The following is a 23,526-nucleotide window of genomic DNA, read 5'->3' as shown; positions in this document are numbered from 1 at the left end:
TACGACCGAGAATATGACTTTCGCGAAGCGGATACTGTGTTCTGCCTTTCAACCAGGACAACGGAATGGATCCCAGCCGGCGACCCAAAAAAACGACTTCGTAAAAGAGGGAAACGAGGCGGCCTTCTGGTCAGACTACGAGGACGGGCACATCGTGCCCCACTTCCTAGCATTCTTCTCGCCAATGACCAGTCTCTTGACAACAAGGTTGATGAAATCCGAGCAAGGGTAGCATTCCAGAGGGACATCAGAGACTGTAACGTTCTTTGCTTCACGGAAACATGGCTCACTGGAGAGACGCTCTCGGATGCGGTGCAGCCAGCGGGTTTCTCCACACATCGCGCCGACAGAAACAAACACCTTTCAGGTAAGAAGAGTGGTGGGGGCGTATGCCTTATGGCTAACGAGACGTGGAATCGCATCTCTGCATGTCTGGCAGACATATCAGTGTGGATGACGGATCACCACCTCAAGCTGAACCTCGGCAAGACGGAGCTGCTCTTCCTCCCGGGGAAGGACTGCCCGTTCCATGATCTCGCCATCACGGTTGACAACTCCATTGTGTCCTCCTCCCAGAGCGCTAAGAACCTTGGCGGGATCCTGGACAACACCCTGTCGTTCTCAACCAACATCATGGCGGTGGCCCGTTCCTGTAGGTTCATGCTCTACAACATCCGCAGAGTACGACCCTGCCTCACACAGGAAGCGGCGCAGGTCCTAATCCAGGCACTTGTCATCTCCCGTCTGGATTACTGCAACTCGCTGTTAGCTGGGCTCCCTGCCTGTGCCATTAAACCCCTACAACTCATCCAGAACGCCGCAGCCCGTCTGGTGTTCAACCTTCCCAAGTTCTCTCACGTCACCCCGCTCCTCCGCTCTCTCCACTGGCTTCCAGTTGAAGCTCGCATCCGCTACAAGACCATGGTGCTTGCCTACGGAGCTGTGAGGGGAAAGGCACCGCAGTACCTCCAGGCTCTGATCAGGCCCTACACCCAAACAAGGGCACTGCGTTCATCCACCTCTGGCCTGCTCGCCTCCCTACCACTGAGGAAGTACAGTTCCCGCTCAGCCCAGTCAAAACTGTTCGCTGCTCTGGCCCCCCAATGGTGGAACAAACTCCCTCACGACGCCAGGACAGCAGAGTCAATCACCACCTTCCGGAGACACCTGAAACCCCACCTCTTCAAGGAATACCTAGGATAGGATAAGTAATCCTTCTCACCCCCCCCCTTAAATGATTTAGATGCACTATTGTAAGTGGCTGTTCCACTGGATGTCAGAAGGTGAATTCACCAATTTGTAAGTCGCTCTGGATAATGACTTAAATGTAAATGTAATGTAATGTGATCACAGAAACATACAGGAACTCAAATCCTTCTGTTCACCTGATTTAGAATTCCTCACAATCAAATGTAGACCGCATTATCTACCAAGAGAATTTTCTTCTATTATAATCACAGCCGTATATATTCCCCCCCAAGCAGACACATCGATGGCTCTGAACGAACTTTATTTGACTCTTTGCAAACTGGAATCCATACATCCTGAGGCTGCATTCATTGTTGCTGGGGATTTTAACAAGGCTAATCTGAAAACAAGACTCCCCTAAAATGTATCATCATATCGATTGCGCCACCAGGGCTGGCAAAACCTTGGATCACTGTTATTCTAACTTCCGCGACGCATATAAGGCCCTGCCCCGCACCCCTTTCGGAAAAGCTGACCACGACTCCATTTTGCTGATCCCTGCCTACAGACAGAAACTAAAACAGGAAGCTCCCACGCTGAGGTCTGTCCAACGCTGGTCCGACCAAGCTGATTCCACACTCCAAGACTGCTTACATCACGTGGACTGGGACATGTTTCGTATTGCGTCAGGCAACAACATTGACGAATACGCTGATTCGGTGTGCGAGTTCATTAGAACGTGCGTTGAAGATGTCGTTCCCATAGCAACAATTAAAACATTCCCTAACCAGCAACCGTGGATTGATGGCAGCATTCGTGTGTACTGAAAGCGCGAACCACTGCTTTTAATCAGAGCAAGGTGACTGGTAACATAACCGAATACAAACAGAGCAGCTATTCCCTCCGTAAGGCTATCAAACAAGCTAAGCGTCAGTATAGAGACAAAGTAGAATCTCAATTCAACGGCTCAGACACAAGAGGTATGTGGCAGGGTCTACAGTCAATCACAGTAGGGGACAGTATGCTGTGTCTGGGTTATAGTGATACTGTAGTGTGGCCAGTAGGGGACAGTAGGGGACAGTAGGGGCCAGTAGGGGACAGTAGGGGACAGTAGGGGACAGTAGGGGCCAGTAGGGGACAGTATGCTGTGTCTGGGTTATAGTAGTACTGTAGTGTGGCCAGTAGGGGACAGTAGGGGACAGTAGGGGACAGTAGGGGCCAGTAGGGGACAGTAGGGGCCAGTAGGGGACAGTATACTGTGTCTGGGTTATAGTAGTACTGTAGTGTGGACAGTAGGGGACAGTAGGGGCCAGTAGGGGCCAGTAGGGGCCAGTAGGGGCCAGTAGGGGACAGTAGGGGACAGTAGGGGACAGTATACTGTGTCTGGGTTATAGTAGTACTGTAGTGTGGCCAGTAGGGGACAGTAGGGGCCAGTAGGGGACAGTAGGGGACAGTATGCTGTGTCTGGGTTATAGTAGTACTGTAGTGTGGCCAGTAGGGGCCAGTAGGGGACAGTAGGGGACAGTATGCTGTGTCTGGGTTATAGTAGTACTGTAGTGTGGCCAGTAGGGGCCAGTAGGGGACAGTAGGGGACAGTAGGGGACAGTAGGGGACAGTATGCTGTGTCTGGGTTATAGTAGTACTGTAGTGTGGACAGTAGGGGACAGTAGGGGACAGTAGGGGACAGTAGGGGACAGTAGGGGACAGTATGCTGTGTCTGGGTTATAGTAGTACTGTAGTGTGGACAGTAGAGGACAGTAGGGGACAGTAGAGGACAGTAGGGGACAGTAGGGGACAGTAGGGGACAGTATGCTGTGTCTGGGTTATAGTAGTACTGTAGTGTGGACAGTAGAGGACAGTAGGGGACAGTAGGGGACAGTAGGGGACAGTATGCTGTGTCTGGGTTATAGTAGTACTGTAGTGTGGACAGTAGGGGACAGTAGGGGCCAGTAGGGGACAGTAGGGGACAGTAGGGGACAGTATACTGTGTCTGGGTTATAGTAGTACTGTAGTGTGGCCAGTAGGGGCCAGTAGGGGACAGTAGGGGACAGTAGGGGCCAGTAGGGGACAGTAGGCGACAGTATACTGTGTCTGGGTTATAGTAGTACTGTAGTGTGGACAGTAGGGGCCAGTAGGGGACAGTAGGGGACAGTAGGGGCCAGTAGGGGACAGTAGGCGACAGTATACTGTGTCTGGGTTACAGTAGTACTGTAGTGTGGCCAGTAGGGGCCAGTAGGGGACAGTAGGGGACAGTAGGGGCCAGTAGGGGCCAGTAGGGGACAGTAGGGGACAGTATGCTGTGTCTGGGTTATAGTAGTACTGTAGTGTGGACAGTAGGGGACAGTAGGGGACAGCATGGGCCAGTAGGGGACAGTATGCTGTGTCTGGGTTATCGTAGTACTGTAGTGTGGACAGTAGGGGACAGTAGGGGCCAGTAGGGGACAGCATGCTGTGTCTGGGTTATAGTAGTACTGTAGTGTGGACAGTAGGGGACAGTAGGGGACAGTAGGGGCCAGTAGGGGACAGTATGCTGTGTCTGGGTTATAGTAGTACTGTAGTGTGGACAGTAGGGGACAGTAGGGGACAGTAGGGGACAGTATACTGTGTCTGGGTTATAGTAGTACTGTAGTGTGGACAGTAGGGGACAGTAGGGGACAGTAGGGGCCAGTAGGGGACAGTAGGGGCCAGTAAGGGACAGTATGCTGTGTCTGGGTTATAGTAGTACTGTAGTGTGGCCAGTAGGGGACAGTAGGGGCCAGTAGGGGACAGTAGGGGCCAGTAGGGGACAGTAGGGGCCAGTAGGGGACAGTAGGGGACAGTCGGGGACAGTAGGGGACAGTAGGGGACAGTATGCTGTGTCTGGGTTAGAGTAGTACTGTAGTGTGGACAGTAGGGGCCAGTAGGGGCCAGTAGGGGACAGTAGGGGACAGTAGGGGACAGTAGGGGCCAGTAGGGGACAGTATGCTGTGTCTGGGTTATAGTAGTACTGTAGTGTGGACAGTAGGGGCCAGTAGGGGCCAGTAGGGGACAGTAGGGGCCAGTAGGGGACAGTATGCTGTGTCTGGGTTATAGTAGTACTGTAGTGTGGCCAGTAGGGGACAGTAGGGGACAGTAGAGGACAGTAGGGGCCAGTAGGGGACAGTAGGGGACAGTAGGGGCCAGTAGGGGACAGTAGGGGACAGTAGGGGCCAGTAGGGGACAGTATGCTGTGTCTGGGTTATAGTAGCACTGTAGTGTGGACAGTAGGGGACAGTAGGGGCCAGTAGGGGACAGTAGGGGACAGTAGGGGACAGTAGGGGACAGTAGGGGACAGTATGCTGTGTCTGGGTTATAGTAGTACTGTAGTGTGGACAGTAGGGGCCAGTAGGGGCCAGTAGGGGACAGTATGCTGTGTCTGGGTTATAGTAGTACTGTAGTGTGGACAGTAGGGGCCAGTAGGGGACAGTAGGGGACAGTAGGGGCCAGTAGGGGACAGCATGCTGTGTCTGGGTTAGAGTAGTACTGTAGTGTGGACAGTAGGGGCCAGTAGGGGACAGTAGGGGCCAGTAGGGGACAGTAGGGGACAGTAGGGGCCAGTAGGGGACAGTAGGGGCCAGTAGGGGACAGTAGGGGACAGTAGGGGACAGTAGGGGACAGTAGGGGCCAGTAGGGGACAGTATGCTGTGTCTGGGTTATAGTAGTACTGTAGTGTGGACAGTAGGGGCCAGTAGGGGCCAGTAGGGGACAGTAGGGGACAGTAGGGGACAGTATGCTGTGTCTGGGTTATAGTAGTACTGTAGTGTGGACAGTAGGGGACAGTAGGGGACAGCATGGGCCAGTAGGGGACAGTATGCTGTGTCTGGGTTATCGTAGTACTGTAGTGTGGACAGTAGGGGACAGTAGGGGCCAGTAGGGGACAGCATGCTGTGTCTGGGTTATAGTAGTACTGTAGTGTGGACAGTAGGGGACAGTAGGGGACAGTAGGGGACAGTAGGGGCCAGTAGGGGACAGTATGCTGTGTCTGGGTTATAGTAGTACTGTAGTGTGGACAGTAGGGGACAGTAGGGGACAGTAGGGGACAGTATACTGTGTCTGGGTTATAGTAGTACTGTAGTGTGGACAGTAGGGGACAGTAGGGGACAGTAGGGGCCAGTAGGGGACAGTAGGGGCCAGTAAGGGACAGTATGCTGTGTCTGGGTTATAGTAGTACTGTAGTGTGGCCAGTAGGGGACAGTAGGGGCCAGTAGGGGACAGTAGGGGCCAGTAGGGGACAGTAGGGGCCAGTAGGGGACAGTAGGGGACAGTAGGGGACAGTATGCTGTGTCTGGGTTAGAGTAGTACTGTAGTGTGGACAGTAGGGGCCAGTAGGGGCCAGTAGGGGACAGTAGGGGACAGTAGGGGCCAGTAGGGGACAGTATGCTGTGTCTGGGTTATAGTAGTACTGTAGTGTGGACAGTAGGGGCCAGTAGGGGCCAGTAGGGGACAGTAGGGGCCAGTAGGGGACAGTATGCTGTGTCTGGGTTATAGTAGTACTGTAGTGTGGCCAGTAGGGGACAGTAGGGGACAGTAGAGGACAGTAGGGGCCAGTAGGGGACAGTAGGGGACAGTAGGGGCCAGTAGGGGACAGTAGGGGACAGTAGGGGCCAGTAGGGGACAGTATGCTGTGTCTGGGTTATAGTAGCACTGTAGTGTGGACAGTAGGGGACAGTAGGGGCCAGTAGGGGACAGTAGGGGACAGTAGGGGACAGTAGGGGACAGTATGCTGTGTCTGGGTTATAGTAGTACTGTAGTGTGGACAGTAGGGGCCAGTAGGGGCCAGTAGGGGACAGTATGCTGTGTCTGGGTTATAGTAGTACTGTAGTGTGGACAGTAGGGGCCAGTAGGGGACAGTAGGGGACAGTAGGGGCCAGTAGGGGACAGCATGCTGTGTCTGGGTTAGAGTAGTACTGTAGTGTGGACAGTAGGGGCCAGTAGGGGACAGTAGGGGCCAGTAGGGGACAGTAGGGGACAGTAGGGGCCAGTAGGGGACAGTAGGGGCCAGTAGGGGACAGTAGGGGACAGTAGGGGCCAGTAGGGGACAGTAGGGGCCAGTAGGGGACAGTATGCTGTGTCTGGGTTATAGTAGTACTGTAGTGTGGACAGTAGGGGCCAGTAGGGGACAGTAGGGGACAGTAGGGGCCAGTAGGGGACAGTAGGGGCCAGTAGGGGACAGTATGCTGTGTCTGGGTTATAGTAGTACTGTAGTGTGGACAGTAGGGGACAGTAGGGGCCAGTAGGGGACAGTAGGGGCCAGTAGAGGACAGTATGCTGTGTCTGGGTTATAGTAGTACTGTAGTGTGGACAGTAGGGGACAGTAGGGGACAGTAGAGGACAGTAGGGGCCAGTAGGGGACAGTAGGGGACAGTAGGGGACAGTATGCTGTGTCTGGGTTATAGTAGTACTGTAGTGTGGACAGTAGGGGACAGTAGGGGACAGTAGGGGACAGTATACTGTGTCTGGGTTATAGTAGTACTGTAGTGTGGACAGTAGGGGACAGTAGGGGACAGTAGGGGACAGTAGGGGCCAGTAGGGGACAGTAGGGGCCAGTAGGGGACAGCATGCTGTGTCTGGGTTATAGTAGTACTGTAGTGTGGCCAGTAGGGGACAGTAGGGGACAGTATGCTGTGTCTGGGTTATAGTAGGACTGTAGTGTGGACAGTAGGGGCCAGTAGGGGACAGTAGGGGACAGTAGGGGACAGTATGGGCCAGTATACTGTGTCTGGGTTATAGTAGTACTGTAGTGTGGACAGTAGGGGACAGTAGGGGACAGTAGGGGACAGTATGCTGTGTCTTGGTTATAGTAGTACTGTAGTGTGGACAGTAGGGGACAGTAGGGGCCAGTAGGGGACAGTAGGGGCCAGTAGGGGACAGTAGGGGACAGTAGGGGACAGTAGGGGACAGTATACTGTGTCTGGGTTATAGTAGTACTGTAGTGTGGACAGTAGGGGACAGTAGGGGACATTAGGGGACAGTAGGGGCCAGTAGGGGACAGTAGGGGCCAGTAGGGGACAGCATGCTGTGTCTGGGTTATAGTAGTACTGTAGTGTGGCCAGTAGGGGACAGTAGGGGACAGTAGGGGACAGTATGGGCCAGTTGAATTCCGGCGCCGACAGAGATGGCCGCCTCGCTTCGCGTTCCTAGGAAACTATGCAGTTTTTTGTTTTTTTTACGTGTTATTTCTTACATTAGTACCACAGGTCATCTTAGGTTTCATTACATACAGCCGAGAAGAACTACTGTATATAAGATCAGCGTCAACTCACCATCAGTACGACCAAGAATATGACTTTCGCGAAGCGGATCCTGTGTTCTGCCTTTCAACCAGGACAACGGAATGGATCCCAGCCGGCGACCCAAAAAAAACGACTTCGTAAAAGAGGGAAACGAGGCGGCCTTCTGGTCAGACTACGGGGACGGGCACATCGTGCCCCACTTCCTAGCATTCTTCTCGCCAATGACCAGTCTCTTGACAACAAGGTTGATGAAATCCGAGCAAGGGTAGCATTCCAGAGGGACATCAGAGACTGTAACGTTCTTTGCTTCATGGAAACATGGCTCACTGGAGAGACGCTCTCGGATGCGGTGCAGCCAGCGGGTTTCTCCACACATCGCGCCGACAGAAACAAACACCTTTCAGGTAAGAAGAGTGGTGGGGGCGTATGCCTTATGGCTAACGAGACGTGGTGTGATCACAGAAACATACAGGAACTCAAATCCTTCTGTTAACCTGATTTAGAATTCCTCACAATCAAATGTAGACCGCATTATCTACCAAGAGAATTTTCTTCGATTATAATCACAGCCGAATATATTCCCCCCCAAGCAGACACATCGATGGCTCTGAACGAACTTTATTTGACTCTTTGCAAACTGGAATCCATACATCCTGAGGCTGCATTCATTGTTGCTGGGGATTTTAACAAAGCTAATCTGAAAACAAGACTCCCTAAAATGCATCATCATATCGATTGCGCCACCAGGGCTGGCAAAACCTTGGATCACTATTATTCTAACTTCCGCGACGCATATAAGGCCCTGCCCCGCCCCCTTTCGGAAAAGCTGACCACGACTCCATTTTGCTGATCCCTGCCTACAGACAGAAACTAAAACAGGAAGCTCCCACGCTGAGGTCTGTCCAACGCTGGTCCGACCAAGCTGATTCCACACTCCAAGACTGCTTACATCACGTGGACTGGGACATGTTTCATATTGCGTCAGGCAACAACATTGACGAATACGCTGATTCGGTGTGCGAGTTCATTAGAACGTGCGTTGAAGATGTCGTTCCCATAGCAACAATTAAAACATTCCCTAACCAGAAACCGTGGATTGATGGCAGCATTCGCGTGAAACTGAAAGCGCGAACCACTGCTTTTAATCAGAGCAAGGTGACTGGTAACATGACCGAATACAAACAGTGCAGCTATTCCCTCCGTAAGGCTATCAAACAAGCTAAGCGTCAGTATAGAGACAAAGTAGAATCTCAATTCAACGGCTCAGACACAAGAGGTATGTGGCAGGGTCTACAGTCAATCACAGTAGGGGACAGTATGCTGTGTCTGGGTTATAGTGGTACTGTAGTGTGGCCAGTAGGGGACAGTAGGGGCCAGTAGGGGACAGTAGGGGCCAGTAGGGGACAGTAGGGGACAGTAGGGGCCAGTAGGGGACAGTAGGGGCCAGTAGGGGACAGTAGGGGACAGTAGGGGACAGTAGGGGACAGTAGGGGACCGTATACTGTGTCTGGGTTATAGTAGTACTGTAGTGTGGACAGTAGGGGCCAGTAGGGGCCAGTAGGGGACAGTAGGGGCCAGTAGGGGACCGTATACTGTGTCTGGGTTATAGTAGTACTGTAGTGTGGACAGTATGGGCCAGTAGGGGACAGTAGGGGCCAGTATACTGTGTCTGGGTTAGAGTAGTACTGTAGTGTGGCCAGTAGGGGTCAGTAGGGGACAGTAGGGGACAGTAGGGGCCAGTATACTGTGTCTGGGTTATAGTAGTACTGTAGTGTGGCCAGTAGGGGACAGTAGGGGACAGTAGGGGACAGTAGGGGACAGTATGCTGTGTCTGGGTTATAGTAGTACTGTAGTGTGGCCAGTAGGGGCCAGTAGGGGGCAATAGGGGACAGTAGGGGACAGTATACTGTGTCTGGGTTATAGTAGTACTGTAGTGTGGACAGTAGGGGCCAATAGGGGACAGTATGGGCCAGTAGGGGACAGTAGGGGCCAGTATACTGTGTCTGGGTTATAGTAGTACTGTAGTGTGGCCAGTAGGGGCCAGTAGGGGACAGTAGGGGACAGTAGGGGACAGTATGCTGTGTCTGGGTTATAGTAGTACTGTAGTGTGGCCAGTAGGGGCCAGTAGGGGCCAGTAGGGGACAGTAGGGGACAGTAGGGGACAGTATACTGTGTCTGGGTTATAGTAGTACTATAGTGTGGCCAGTAGGGGCCAGTAGGGACCAGTAGGGGACAGTAGGGGACAGTAGGGGACAGTAGGGGCCAGTAGGGGACAGTAGGGGACAGTAGGGGCCAGTAGGGGACAGTATGCTGTGTCTGGGTTATAGTAGCACTGTAGTGTGGACAGTAGGGGACAGTAGGGGCCAGTAGGGGACAGTAGGGGACAGTAGGGGACAGTAGGGGACAGTATGCTGTGTCTGGGTTATAGTAGTACTGTAGTGTGGACAGTAGGGGCCAGTAGGGGCCAGTAGGGGACAGTATGCTGTGTCTGGGTTATAGTAGTACTGTAGTGTGGACAGTAGGGGCCAGTAGGGGACAGTAGGGGACAGTAGGGGCCAGTAGGGGACAGCATGCTGTGTCTGGGTTAGAGTAGTACTGTAGTGTGGACAGTAGGGGCCAGTAGGGGACAGTAGGGGCCAGTAGGGGACAGTAGGGGACAGTAGGGGCCAGTAGGGGACAGTAGGGGCCAGTAGGGGACAGTAGGGGACAGTAGGGGCCAGTAGGGGACAGTAGGGGCCAGTAGGGGACAGTATGCTGTGTCTGGGTTATAGTAGTACTGTAGTGTGGACAGTAGGGGCCAGTAGGGGACAGTAGGGGACAGTAGGGGCCAGTAGGGGACAGTAGGGGCCAGTAGGGGACAGTATGCTGTGTCTGGGTTATAGTAGTACTGTAGTGTGGACAGTAGGGGACAGTAGGGGCCAGTAGGGGACAGTAGGGGCCAGTAGAGGACAGTATGCTGTGTCTGGGTTATAGTAGTACTGTAGTGTGGACAGTAGGGGACAGTAGGGGACAGTAGAGGACAGTAGGGGCCAGTAGGGGACAGTAGGGGACAGTAGGGGACAGTATGCTGTGTCTGGGTTATAGTAGTACTGTAGTGTGGACAGTAGGGGACAGTAGGGGACAGTAGGGGACAGTATACTGTGTCTGGGTTATAGTAGTACTGTAGTGTGGACAGTAGGGGACAGTAGGGGACAGTAGGGGACAGTAGGGGCCAGTAGGGGACAGTAGGGGCCAGTAGGGGACAGCATGCTGTGTCTGGGTTATAGTAGTACTGTAGTGTGGCCAGTAGGGGACAGTAGGGGACAGTATGCTGTGTCTGGGTTATAGTAGGACTGTAGTGTGGACAGTAGGGGCCAGTAGGGGACAGTAGGGGACAGTAGGGGACAGTATGGGCCAGTATACTGTGTCTGGGTTATAGTAGTACTGTAGTGTGGACAGTAGGGGACAGTAGGGGACAGTAGGGGACAGTATGCTGTGTCTTGGTTATAGTAGTACTGTAGTGTGGACAGTAGGGGACAGTAGGGGCCAGTAGGGGACAGTAGGGGCCAGTAGGGGACAGTAGGGGACAGTAGGGGACAGTATACTGTGTCTGGGTTATAGTAGTACTGTAGTGTGGACAGTAGGGGACAGTAGGGGACATTAGGGGACAGTAGGGGCCAGTAGGGGACAGTAGGGGCCAGTAGGGGACAGCATGCTGTGTCTGGGTTATAGTAGTACTGTAGTGTGGCCAGTAGGGGACAGTAGGGGACAGTAGGGGACAGTATGGGCCAGTTGAATTCGGCGCCGACAGAGATGGCCGCCTCGCTTCGCGTTCTAGGAAACTATGCAGTTTTTTGTTTTTTTTACGTGTTATTTCTTACATTAGTACCACAGGTCATCTTAGGTTTCATTACATACAGCCGAGAAGAACTACTGTATATAAGATCAGCGTCAACTCACCATCAGTACGACCAAGAATATGACTTTCGCGAAGCGGATCCTGTGTTCTGCCTTTCAACCAGGACAACGGAATGGATCCCAGCCGGCGACCCAAAAAAACGACTTCGTAAAAGAGGGAAACGAGGCGGCCTTCTGGTCAGACTACGGGACGGGCACATCGTGCCCCACTTCCTAGCATTCTTCTCGCCAATGACCAGTCTCTTGACAACAAGGTTGATGAAATCCGAGCAAGGGTAGCATTCCAGAGGGACATCAGAGACTGTAACGTTCTTTGCTTCATGGAAACATGGCTCACTGGAGAGACGCTCTCGGATGCGGTGCAGCCAGCGGGTTTCTCCACACATCGCGCCGACAGAAACAAACACCTTTCAGGTAAGAAGAGTGGTGGGGGCGTATGCCTTATGGCTAACGAGACGTGGTGTGATCACAGAAACATACAGGAACTCAAATCCTTCTGTTAACCTGATTTAGAATTCCTCACAATCAAATGTAGACCGCATTATCTACCAAGAGAATTTTCTTCGATTATAATCACAGCCGAATATATTCCCCCCCAAGCAGACACATCGATGGCTCTGAACGAACTTTATTTGACTCTTTGCAAACTGGAATCCATACATCCTGAGGCTGCATTCATTGTTGCTGGGGATTTTAACAAAGCTAATCTGAAAACAAGACTCCCTAAAATGCATCATCATATCGATTGCGCCACCAGGGCTGGCAAAACCTTGGATCACTATTATTCTAACTTCCGCGACGCATATAAGGCCCTGCCCCGCCCCCTTTCGGAAAAGCTGACCACGACTCCATTTTGCTGATCCCTGCCTACAGACAGAAACTAAAACAGGAAGCTCCCACGCTGAGGTCTGTCCAACGCTGGTCCGACCAAGCTGATTCCACACTCCAAGACTGCTTACATCACGTGGACTGGGACATGTTTCATATTGCGTCAGGCAACAACATTGACGAATACGCTGATTCGGTGTGCGAGTTCATTAGAACGTGCGTTGAAGATGTCGTTCCCATAGCAACAATTAAAACATTCCCTAACCAGAAACCGTGGATTGATGGCAGCATTCGCGTGAAACTGAAAGCGCGAACCACTGCTTTTAATCAGAGCAAGGTGACTGGTAACATGACCGAATACAAACAGTGCAGCTATTCCCTCCGTAAGGCTATCAAACAAGCTAAGCGTCAGTATAGAGACAAAGTAGAATCTCAATTCAACGGCTCAGACACAAGAGGTATGTGGCAGGGTCTACAGTCAATCACAGTAGGGGACAGTATGCTGTGTCTGGGTTATAGTGGTACTGTAGTGTGGCCAGTAGGGGACAGTAGGGGACAGTAGGGGACAGTAGGGGCCAGTAGGGGACAGTAGGGGACAGTAGGGGCCAGTAGGGGACAGTAGGGGCCAGTAGGGGACAGTAGGGGACAGTAGGGGACAGTAGGGGACAGTAGGGGACAGTAGGGGACCGTATACTGTGTCTGGGTTATAGTAGTACTGTAGTGTGGCCAGTAGGGGCCAGTAGGGGCCAGTAGGGGACAGTAGGGGCCAGTAGGGGACCGTATACTGTGTCTGGGTTATAGTAGTACTGTAGTGTGGACAGTATGGGCCAGTAGGGGACAGTAGGGGCCAGTATACTGTGTCTGGGTTAGAGTAGTACTGTAGTGTGGCCAGTAGGGGTCAGTAGGGGACAGTAGGGGACAGTAGGGGCCAGTATACTGTGTCTGGGTTATAGTAGTACTGTAGTGTGGCCAGTAGGGGACAGTAGGGGACAGTAGGGGACAGTAGGGGACAGTATGCTGTGTCTGGGTTATAGTAGTACTGTAGTGTGGCCAGTAGGGGCCAGTAGGGGGCAATAGGGGACAGTAGGGGACAGTATACTGTGTCTGGGTTATAGTAGTACTGTAGTGTGGACAGTAGGGGCCAATAGGGGACAGTATGGGCCAGTAGGGGACAGTAGGGGCCAGTATACTGTGTCTGGGTTATAGTAGTACTGTAGTGTGGCCAGTAGGGGCCAGTAGGGGACAGTAGGGGACAGTAGGGGACAGTATGCTGTGTCTGGGTTATAGTAGTACTGTAGTGTGGCCAGTAGGGGCCAGTAGGGGCCAGTAGGGGACAGTAGGGGACAGTAGGGGACAGTATACTGTGTCTGGGTTATAGTAGTACTATAGTGTGGCCAGTAGGGGCCAGTAGGGACCAGTAGGGGACAGTAGGGGACAGTAGGGGCCAGTAGGGGCCAGTAGGGGACAGTAGGGGACAGTAGGGGACAGTATGCTGTGTCTGGGTTATAGTAGTACTGTAGTGTGGCCAGTAGGGACCAGTAGGGGACAGTAGGGGCCAGTAGGGGACAGTAGGGGACAGTAGGGGACAGTATACTGTGTCTGGGTTATAGTAGTACTGTAGTGTGGACAGTAGGGGCCAGTAGGGGACAGTAGGGGCCAGTAGGGGACAGTAGGGGACAGTATGCTGTGTCTGGGTTAGAGTAGTACTGTAGTGTGGCCAGTAGGGGACAGTAGGGGCCAGTAGGGGCCAGTAGGGGCCAGTATACTGTGTCTGGGTTATAGTAGTACTGTAGTGTGGCCAGTAGGGGACAGTAGGGGACAGTAGAGGACAGTAGGGGACAGTAGGGGACAGTAGAGGACAGTAGGGGACAGTAGGGGACAGTAGGGGACAGTATGGGCCAGTAGGGGACAGTATGGGCCAGTAGGGGCCAGTAGGGGCCAGTAGGGGACAGTATACTGTGTCTGGGTTATAGTAGTACTGTAGTGTGGACAGTAGGGGACAGTAGGGGACAGTATGCTGTGTCTGGGTTATAGTAGTACTGTAGTGTGGACAGTAGGGGCCAGTAGGGGCCAGTAGGGGCCAGTAGGGGACAGTAGGGGACAGTATGGGCCAGTAGAGGACAGTATACTGTGTCTGGGTTATAGTAGTACTGTAGTGTGGCCAGTAGGGGACAGTAGGGGACAGTAGGGGACAGTATGGGCCAGTTGAATTCCGGCGCCGACAGAGATGGCCGCCTCGCTTCGCGTTCCTAGGAAACTATGCAGTTTTTTGTTTTTTTTACGTGTTATTTCTTACATTAGTACCACAGGTCATCTTAGGTTTCATTACATACAGCCGAGAAGAACTACTGTATATAAGATCAGCGTCAACTCACCATCAGTACGACCAAGAATATGACTTTCGCGAAGCGGATCCTGTGTTCTGCCTTTCAACCAGGACAACGGAATGGATCCCAGCCGGCGACCCAAAAAAACGACTTCGTAAAAGAGGGAAACGAGGCGGCCTTCTGGTCAGACTACGGGGACGGGCACATCGTGCCCCACTTCCTAGCATTCTTCTCGCCAATGACCAGTCTCTTGACAACAAGGTTGATGAAATCCGAGCAAGGGTAGCATTCCAGAGGGACATCAGAGACTGTAACGTTCTTTGCTTCATGGAAACATGGCTCACTGGAGAGACGCTCTCGGATGCGGTGCAGCCAGCGGGTTTCTCCACACATCGCGCCGACAGAAACAAACACCTTTCAGGTAAGAAGAGTGGTGGGGGCGTATGCCTTATGGCTAACGAGACGTGGTGTGATCACAGAAACATACAGGAACTCAAATCCTTCTGTTAACCTGATTTAGAATTCCTCACAATCAAATGTAGACCGCATTATCTACCAAGAGAATTTTCTTCGATTATAATCACAGCCGAATATATTCCCCCCCAAGCAGACACATCGATGGCTCTGAACGAACTTTATTTGACTCTTTGCAAACTGGAATCCATACATCCTGAGGCTGCATTCATTGTTGCTGGGGATTTTAACAAAGCTAATCTGAAAACAAGACTCCCCTAAAATGCATCATCATATCGATTGCGCCACCAGGGCTGGCAAAACCTTGGATCACTATTATTCTAACTTCCGCGACGCATATAAGGCCCTGCCCCGCCCCCCTTTCGGAAAAGCTGACCACGACTCCATTTTGCTGATCCCTGCCTACAGACAGAAACTAAAACAGGAAGCTCCCACGCTGAGGTCTGTCCAACGCTGGTCCGACCAAGCTGATTCCACACTCCAAGACTGCTTACATCACGTGGACTGGGACATGTTTCATATTGCGTCAGGCAACAACATTGACGAATACGCTGATTCGGTGTGCGAGTTCATTAGAACGTGCGTTGAAGATGTCGTTCCCATAGCAACAATTAAAACATTCCCTAACCAGAAACCGTGGATTGATGGCAGCATTCGCGTGAAACTGAAAGCGCGAACCACTGCTTTTAATCAGAGCAAGGTGACTGGTAACATGACCGAATACAAACAGTGCAGCTATTCCCTCCGTAAGGCTATCAAACAAGCTAAGCGTCAGTATAGAGACAAAGTAGAATCTCAATTCAACGGCTCAGACACAAGAGGTATGTGGCAGGGTCTACAGTCAATCACAGTAGGGGACAGTATGCTGTGTCTGGGTTATAGTGGTACTGTAGTGTGGCCAGTAGGGGACAGTAGGGGACAGTAGGGGACAGTAGGGGCCAGTAGGGGACAGTAGGGGACAGTAGGGGCCAGTAGGGGACAGTAGGGGCCAGTAGGGGACAGTAGGGGACAGTAGGGGCCAGTAGGGGACAGTAGGGGACAGTAGGGGACCGTATACTGTGTCTGGGTTATAGTAGTACTGTAGTGTGGCCAGTAGGGGCCAGTAGGGGCCAGTAGGGGACAGTAGGGGCCAGTAGGGGACCGTATACTGTGTCTGGGTTATAGTAGTACTGTAGTGTGGACAGTATGGGCCAGTAGGGGACAGTAGGGGCCAGTATACTGTGTCTGGGTTAGAGTAGTACTGTAGTGTGGCCAGTAGGGGTCAGTAGGGGACAGTAGGGGACAGTAGGGGCCAGTATACTGTGTCTGGGTTATAGTAGTACTGTAGTGTGGCCAGTAGGGGACAGTAGGGGACAGTAGGGGACAGTAGGGGACAGTATGCTGTGTCTGGGTTATAGTAGTACTGTAGTGTGGCCAGTAGGGGCCAGTAGGGGGCAATAGGGGACAGTAGGGGACAGTATACTGTGTCTGGGTTATAGTAGTACTGTAGTGTGGACAGTAGGGGCCAATAGGGGACAGTATGGGCCAGTAGGGGACAGTAGGGGCCAGTATACTGTGTCTGGGTTATAGTAGTACTGTAGTGTGGCCAGTAGGGGCCAGTAGGGGACAGTAGGGGACAGTAGGGGACAGTATGCTGTGTCTGGGTTATAGTAGTACTGTAGTGTGGCCAGTAGGGGCCAGTAGGGGCCAGTAGGGGACAGTAGGGGACAGTAGGGGACAGTATACTGTGTCTGGGTTATAGTAGTACTATAGTGTGGCCAGTAGGGGCCAGTAGGGACCAGTAGGGGACAGTAGGGGACAGTAGGGGCCAGTAGGGGCCAGTAGGGGACAGTAGGGGACAGTAGGGGACAGTATGCTGTGTCTGGGTTATAGTAGTACTGTAGTGTGGCCAGTAGGGGCCAGTAGGGGACAGTAGGGGACAGTAGGGGCCAGTAGGGGACAGTAGGGGACAGTAGGGGACAGTATACTGTGTCTGGGTTATAGTAGTACTGTAGTGTGGACAGTAGGGGCCAGTAGGGGACAGTAGGGGCCAGTAGGGGACAGTAGGGGACAGTATGCTGTGTCTGGGTTAGAGTAGTACTGTAGTGTGGCCAGTAGGGGACAGTAGGGGCCAGTAGGGGCCAGTAGGGGCCAGTATACTGTGTCTGGGTTATAGTAGTACTGTAGTGTGGCCAGTAGGGGACAGTAGGGGACAGTAGAGGACAGTAGGGGACAGTAGGGGACAGTAGAGGACAGTAGGGGACAGTAGGGGACAGTATGGGCCAGTAGGGGACAGTATGGGCCAGTAGGGGCCAGTAGGGGCCAGTAGGGGACAGTAGGGGACAGTATACTGTGTCTGGGTTATAGTAGTACTGTAGTGTGGACAGTAGGGGACAGTAGGGGACAGTATGCTGTGTCTGGGTTATAGTAGTACTGTAGTGTGGACAGTAGGGGCCAGTAGGGGCCAGTAGGGGCCAGTAGGGGACAGTAGGGGACAGTATGGGCCAGTAGGGGACAGTATACTGTGTCTGGGTTATAGTAGTACTGTAGTGTGGCCAGTAGGGGCCAGTAGGGGCCAGTAGGGGACAGTAGGGGACAGTAGGGGCCAGTATGCTGTGTCTGGGTTATAGTAGTACTGTAGTGTGGACAATAGGGGCCAGTAGGGGACAGTAGGGGACAGTAGGGGCCAGTATGCTGTGTCTGGGTTATGGTAGTACTGTAGTGTGGACAGTAGGGGCCAGTAGGGGACAGTAGGGGACAGTATACTGTGTCTGGGTTATAGTAGTACTGTAGTGTTGCCAGTAGGGGACAGTAGGGGCCAGTAGGGGACAGTAGGGGACAGTAGGGGACAGTAGGGGACAGTAGGGGACAGTAAGCTGTAACTGGGTTAGAGTAGTACTGTAGTGTGGCCAGTAGGGGACAGTATGGGACAGTATGCTGTAACTGGGTTATGGTAGTACTGTAGTGTGGACAGTAGGGGCCAGTAGGGGACAGTAGGGGACAGTAGGGGACAGTATACTGTGTCTGGGTTATAGTAGTACTGTAGTGTGGCCAGTAGGGGACAGTATGGGACAGTATGCTGTAACTGGGTTATGGTAGTACTGTAGTGTGGACAGTAGGGGCCAGTAGGGGACAGTAGGGGACAGTAGGGGCCAGTAGGGGACAGTAGGGGACAGTAGGGGACAGTAGGGGACAGTAAGCTGTAACTGGGTTAGAGTAGTACTGTAGTGTGGACAGTAGGGGACAGTATGGGACAGTATGCTGTAACTGGGTTAGACTAGTACTGTAGTGTGGACAGTAGGGGACAGTATACTGTTTCTGGGTTATAGTAGTACTGTAGTGTGGACAGTAGGGGACAGTAGGGGACAGTAGGGGACAGTATGCTGTAACTGGGTTATAGTAGTACTGTAGTGTGGACAGTAGGGGACAGTAGGGGACAGTAGGGGACAGTATGCTGTAACTGGGTTATAGTAGTACTGTAGTGTGGACAGTAGGGGACAGTAGGGGCCAGTAGGGGCCAGTAGGGGACAGTAGGGGCCAGTAGGGGACAGTATGCTGTGTCTGGGTTATAGTAGTACTGTAGTGTGGACAGTACGGGACAGTAGGGGACAGTAGGGGACAGTAGGGGACAGTAGGGGACAGCATGCTGTGTCTGGGTTATAGTAGTACTGTAGTGTGGACAGTAGGGGCCAGTAGGGGCCAGTAGGGGCCAGTAGGGGACAGTAGGGGACAGTAGGGGACAGTATGGGCCAGTAGGGGACAGTATACTGTGTCTGGGTTATAGTAGTACTGTAGTGTGGTCAGTAGGGGACAGTAGGGGCCAGTAGGGGACAGTAGGGGACAGTAGGGGACAGTATGCTGTGTCTGGGTTATAGTAGTACTGTAGTGTGGCCAGTAGGGGACAGTAGGGGCCAGTAGGGGACAGTAGGGGCCAGTAGGGGACAGTAGGGGACAGTAGGGGCCAGTAGGGGACAGTAGGGGACAGTAGGGGACAATATGCTGTGTCTGGGTTATAGTAGTACTGTAGTGTGGCCAGTAGGGGACAGTAGGGGACAGTAGGGGACAGTATGGGCCAGTAGTGGACAGTATGCTGTGTCTGGGTTATAGTAGTACTGTAGTGTGGCCAGTAGGGGACAGTAGGGGCCAGTAGGGGACAGTAGGGGCCAGTAGGGGACAGTAGGGGACAGTAGGGGCCAGTAGGGGACAGTAGGGGACAGTAGGGGACAGTAGGGGACAGTATGCTGTGTCTGGGTTATAGTAGTACTGTAGTGTGGCCAGTAGGGGACAGTAGGGGACAGTAGGGGACAGCATGCTGTGTCTGGGTTATAGTAGTACTGTAGTGTGGACAGTAGGGGACAGTAGGGGACAGTAGGGGACAGTAGGGGACAGTATGGGCCAGTAGGGGACAGCATGCTGTGTCTGGGTTATAGTAGTACTGTAGTGTGGACAGTAGGGGACAGTAGGGGCCAGTAGGGGCCAGTAGGGGACAGCATGCTGTGTCTGGGTTATAGTAGTACTGTAGTGTGGACAGTAGGGGACAGTAGGGGCCAGTAGGGGACCGTAGGGGACAGTAGGGGACAGTAGGGGACAGTATGCTGTGTCTGGGTTATGGAAGTACTGTAGTGTGGCCAGTAGGGGACAGTAGGGGACAGTAGGGGACAGTATGCTGTGTCTGGGTTATAGTAGTACTGTAGTGTGGACAGTAGGGGCCAGTAGGGGACAGTAGGGGACAGTAGGGGCCAGTAGGGGCCAGTAGGCGACAGTATGCTGTGTCTGGGTTATAGTAGTACTGTAGTGTGGCCAGTAGGGGCCAGTAGGGGACAGTAGGGCCCAGTATACTGTGTCTGGGTTATAGTAGTACTGTAGTGTGGACAGTAGGGGCCAGTAGGGGCCAGTAGGGGACAGTAGGGGACAGTAGGGGACAGTATACTGTGTCTGGGTTATAGTAGTACTGTAGTGTGGACAGTAGGGGACAGTAGGGGACAGTAGGGGCCAGTAGGGGACAGTAGGGGCCAGTAGGGGACAGTATGCTGTGTCTGGGTTATAGTAGTACTGTAGTGTGGCCAGTAGGGGCCAGTAGGGGACAGTAGGGGCCAGTAGGGGACAGTATACTGTGTCTGGGTTATAGTAGTACTGTAGTGTGGACAGCAGGGGACAGTAGGGGACAGTAGGGGACAGTAGAGGACAGTAGGGGACAGTAGGGGACAGTATGGGACAGTAGAGGACAGTAGGGGACAGTAGGGGACAGTAGGGGCCAGTAGGGGACAGTATGCTGTGTCTGGGTTATAGTAGTACTGTAGTGTGGACAGTAGGGGACAGTAGGGGACAGTAGGGGCCAGTAGGGGACAGTAGGGGACAGTAGGGGACAGTATGCTGTGTCTGGGTTATAGTAGTACTGTAGTGTGGACAGTAGGGGCCAGTAGGGGACAGTAGGGGACAGTAGGGGCCAGTAGGGGCCAGTAGGCGACAGTATGCTGTGTCTGGGTTATAGTAGTACTGTAGTGTGGCCAGTAGGGGCCAGTAGGGGACAGTAGGGGCCAGTATACTATGTCTGGGTTATAGTAGTACTGTAGTGTGGACAGTAGGGGCCAGTAGGGGACAGTAGGGGACAGTAGGGGACAGTATACTGTGTCTGGGTTATAGTAGTACTGTAGTGTGGCCAGTAGGGGCCAGTAGGGGACAGCAGGGGACAGTATACTGTGTCTGGGTTATAGTAGTACTGTAGTGTGGACAGTAGGGGACAGTAGGGGACAGCAGGGGACAGTATACTGTGTCTGGGTTATAGTAGTACTGTAGTGTGGACAGTAGGGGCCAGTAGGGGACAGTAGGGGACAGTAGGGGCCAGTAGGGGCCAGTAGGGGACAGTATGCTGTGTCTGGGTTATAGTAGTACTGTAGTGTGGACAGTAGGGGACAGTAGGGGCCAGTAGGGGACAGTAGGGGACAGTAGGGGCCAGTAGGGGACAGTATGGGACAGTAGGGGCCAGTATACTGTGTCTGGGTTATAGTAGTACTGTAGTGTGGACAGTAGGGGACAGTAGGGGACAGTAGGGGCCAGTAGGGGCCAGTAGGCGACAGTATGCTGTGTCTGGGTTATAGTAGTACTGTAGTGTGGCCAGTAGGGGCCAGTAGGGGACAGTAGGGGCCAGTATACTGTGTCTGGGTTATAGTAGTACTGTAGTGTGGACAGTAGGGGACAGTAGGGGCCAGTAGGGGACAGTAGGGGACAGTAGGGGCCAGTAGGGGACAGTAGGGGCCAGTAGGGGACAGTATGCTGTGTCTGGGTTATAGTAGTACTGTAGTGTGGACAGTAGGGGCCAGTAGGGGACAGTAGGGGACAGTAGGGGACAGTATACTGTGTCTGGGTTATAGTAGTACTGTAGTGTGGACAGTAGGGGCCAGTAGGGGACAGTAGGGGACAGTAGGGGCCAGTAGGGGACAGTAGGGGACAGTAGGGGACAGTAGGGGACAGTAGGGGCCAGTAGGGGACAGTATGCTGTGTCTGGGTTATAGTAGTACTGTAGTGTGGACAGTAGGGGCCAGTAGGGGACAGTAGGGGACAGTAGGGGCCAGTAGGGGACAGTAGGGGACAGTATACTGTGTCTGGGTTATAGTAGTACTGTAGTGTGGCCAGTAGGGGCCAGCAGGGGACAGTAGGGGACAGTATACTGTGTCTGGGTTATAGTAGTACTGTAGTGTGGACAGTAGGGGCCAGTAGGGGACAGTAGGGGACAGTAGGGGCCAGTAGGGGACAGTAGGGGACAGTAGGGGACAGTATACTGTGTCTGGGTTATAGTAGTACTGTAGTGTGGACAGTAGGGGCCAGTAGGGGACAGTAGGGGACAGTATACTGTGTCTGGGTTATAGTAGTACTGTAGTGTGGACAGTAGGGGCCAGTAGGGGACAGTAGGGGACAGTAGGGGCCAGTAGGGGACAGTAGGGGCCAGTAGGGGACAGTATGCTGTGTCTGGGTTATAGTAGTACTGTAGTGTGGACAGTAGGGGCCAGTAGGGGCCAGTAGGGGCCAGTAGGGGACAGTAGGGGACAGTAGGGGACAGTATACTGTGTCTGGGTTATAGTAGTACTGTAGTGTGGCCAGTAGGGGACAGTAGGGGCCAGCAGGATGAGGATTCCTGTTCTAGACTAGTTGTAATTCTATCGTCAGTAGGGTCAGTTGGTGATGAGGATTCCGGTTCTAGACTAGTTGTAATCCTATCGTCAGTAGCGTCAGTAGGTGATGATGATTCCGGTTCTAGACTAGTTGTAATCCTATCGTCAGTACGGTCAGCAGGTGATGAGGATTTTGGTTCTAGAGTAGTTGTAATCCTATCGTCAATGGCGTCAGTAGGTGATGAGGATTCCGGTTCTAGACTAGTTGTAATTCTATCGTCAGTAGCGTCAGTAGGTGATGAGGATTTGGGTTCTAGACTAGTTGTAATTATATCGTCAGTAGGGTCAGTTGGTGATGAGGATTTGGGTTCTAGACTAGTTGTAATTTTATCGTCAGTACGGTCAGTAGGTGATGAGGATTCCGGTTCTAGACTAGTTGTAATTCTATCGCCAGTAGGGTCAGTTGGTGTTTAGGATTCCGGTTCTAGACTAGTTGTAATTCTATCGTCAGTTGGGTCAGTAGGTGATGAGGATTTGGGTTCCAGACTAGTTGTAATTATATCGTCAGTAGGGTCAGTTGGTGATGAGGATTTGGGTTCTAGACTAGTTGTAATTCTATCGCCAGTAGGGTCAGTTGGTGTTTAGGATTCCGGTTCTAGACTAGTTGTAATTCTATCGTCAGTTGGGTCAGTAGGTGATGAGGATTTGGGTTCCAGACTAGTTGTAATGCTATCGTCAGTAGGGTCAGTAGGTGATGAGGATTCCGGTTCTAGACTAGTTGTAATTCTATCGTCAGTAGGGTCAGTAGGTGATGAGGATTCTGGTTCTAGACTAGTTGTAATTCTATCATCATTAGAGTCAGTTGGTGATGAGGATTCTGGTTCTAGACTAGTTGTAATTCTATTGTCAGTAGGGTCAGTTGGTGATGAGGACTGGGTTCTAGACTAGTTGTAATTCTATCGTCAGTAGGGTCAGTAGGTGATGATGATTCTGGTTCTAGACTAGTTGTAATTCTGTCGTCAGTAGGGTCAGTAGGTGATGAGGATTCCGGTTCTAGACAAGTTGTAATTCTATCGCCAGTAGGGTCAGTTGGTGTTTAGGATTCCGGTTCTAGACTAGTTGTAATTCTATCGTCAGTTGGGTCAGTAGGTGATGAGGATTTGGGTTCCAGACTAGTTGTAATTATATCGTCAGTAGGGTCAGTTGGTGATGAGGATTTGGGTTCTAGACTAGTTGTAATTTTATCGTCAGTACGGTCAGTAGGTGATGAGGATTCCGGTTCTAGACTAGTTGTAATTCTATCGCCAGTAGGGTCAGTTGGTGTTTAGGATTCCGGTTCTAGACTAGTTGTAATTCTATCGTCAGTTGGGTCAGTAGGTGATGAGGATTTGGGTTCCAGACTAGTTGTAATTCTATCGTCAGTAGGGTCAGTAGGTGATGAGGATTCCGGTTCTAGACTAGTTGTAATTCTAT

At 52.4% G+C, this 23,526-nt stretch overlaps 1 protein-coding gene across 1 annotated transcript in view; it reads right to left on the bottom strand.

The window, feature by feature from the left end:
* The window catches only part of LOC135536232 (voltage-dependent T-type calcium channel subunit alpha-1H-like), a 106,214-nt gene that overhangs the window by 47,778 nt on the left and 34,910 nt on the right, over positions 1 to 23,526 (bottom strand).

The sequence above is a fragment of the Oncorhynchus masou genome, unplaced genomic scaffold, assembly GCF_036934945.1.
Source record: "Oncorhynchus masou masou isolate Uvic2021 unplaced genomic scaffold, UVic_Omas_1.1 unplaced_scaffold_580, whole genome shotgun sequence".
NCBI classification, from domain to species: Eukaryota; Metazoa; Chordata; class Actinopteri; order Salmoniformes; family Salmonidae; genus Oncorhynchus; species Oncorhynchus masou.
The sequence above is the reverse complement of the archived record's forward strand: the minus strand, read 5'-3'. Positions and strand labels throughout refer to the sequence as shown.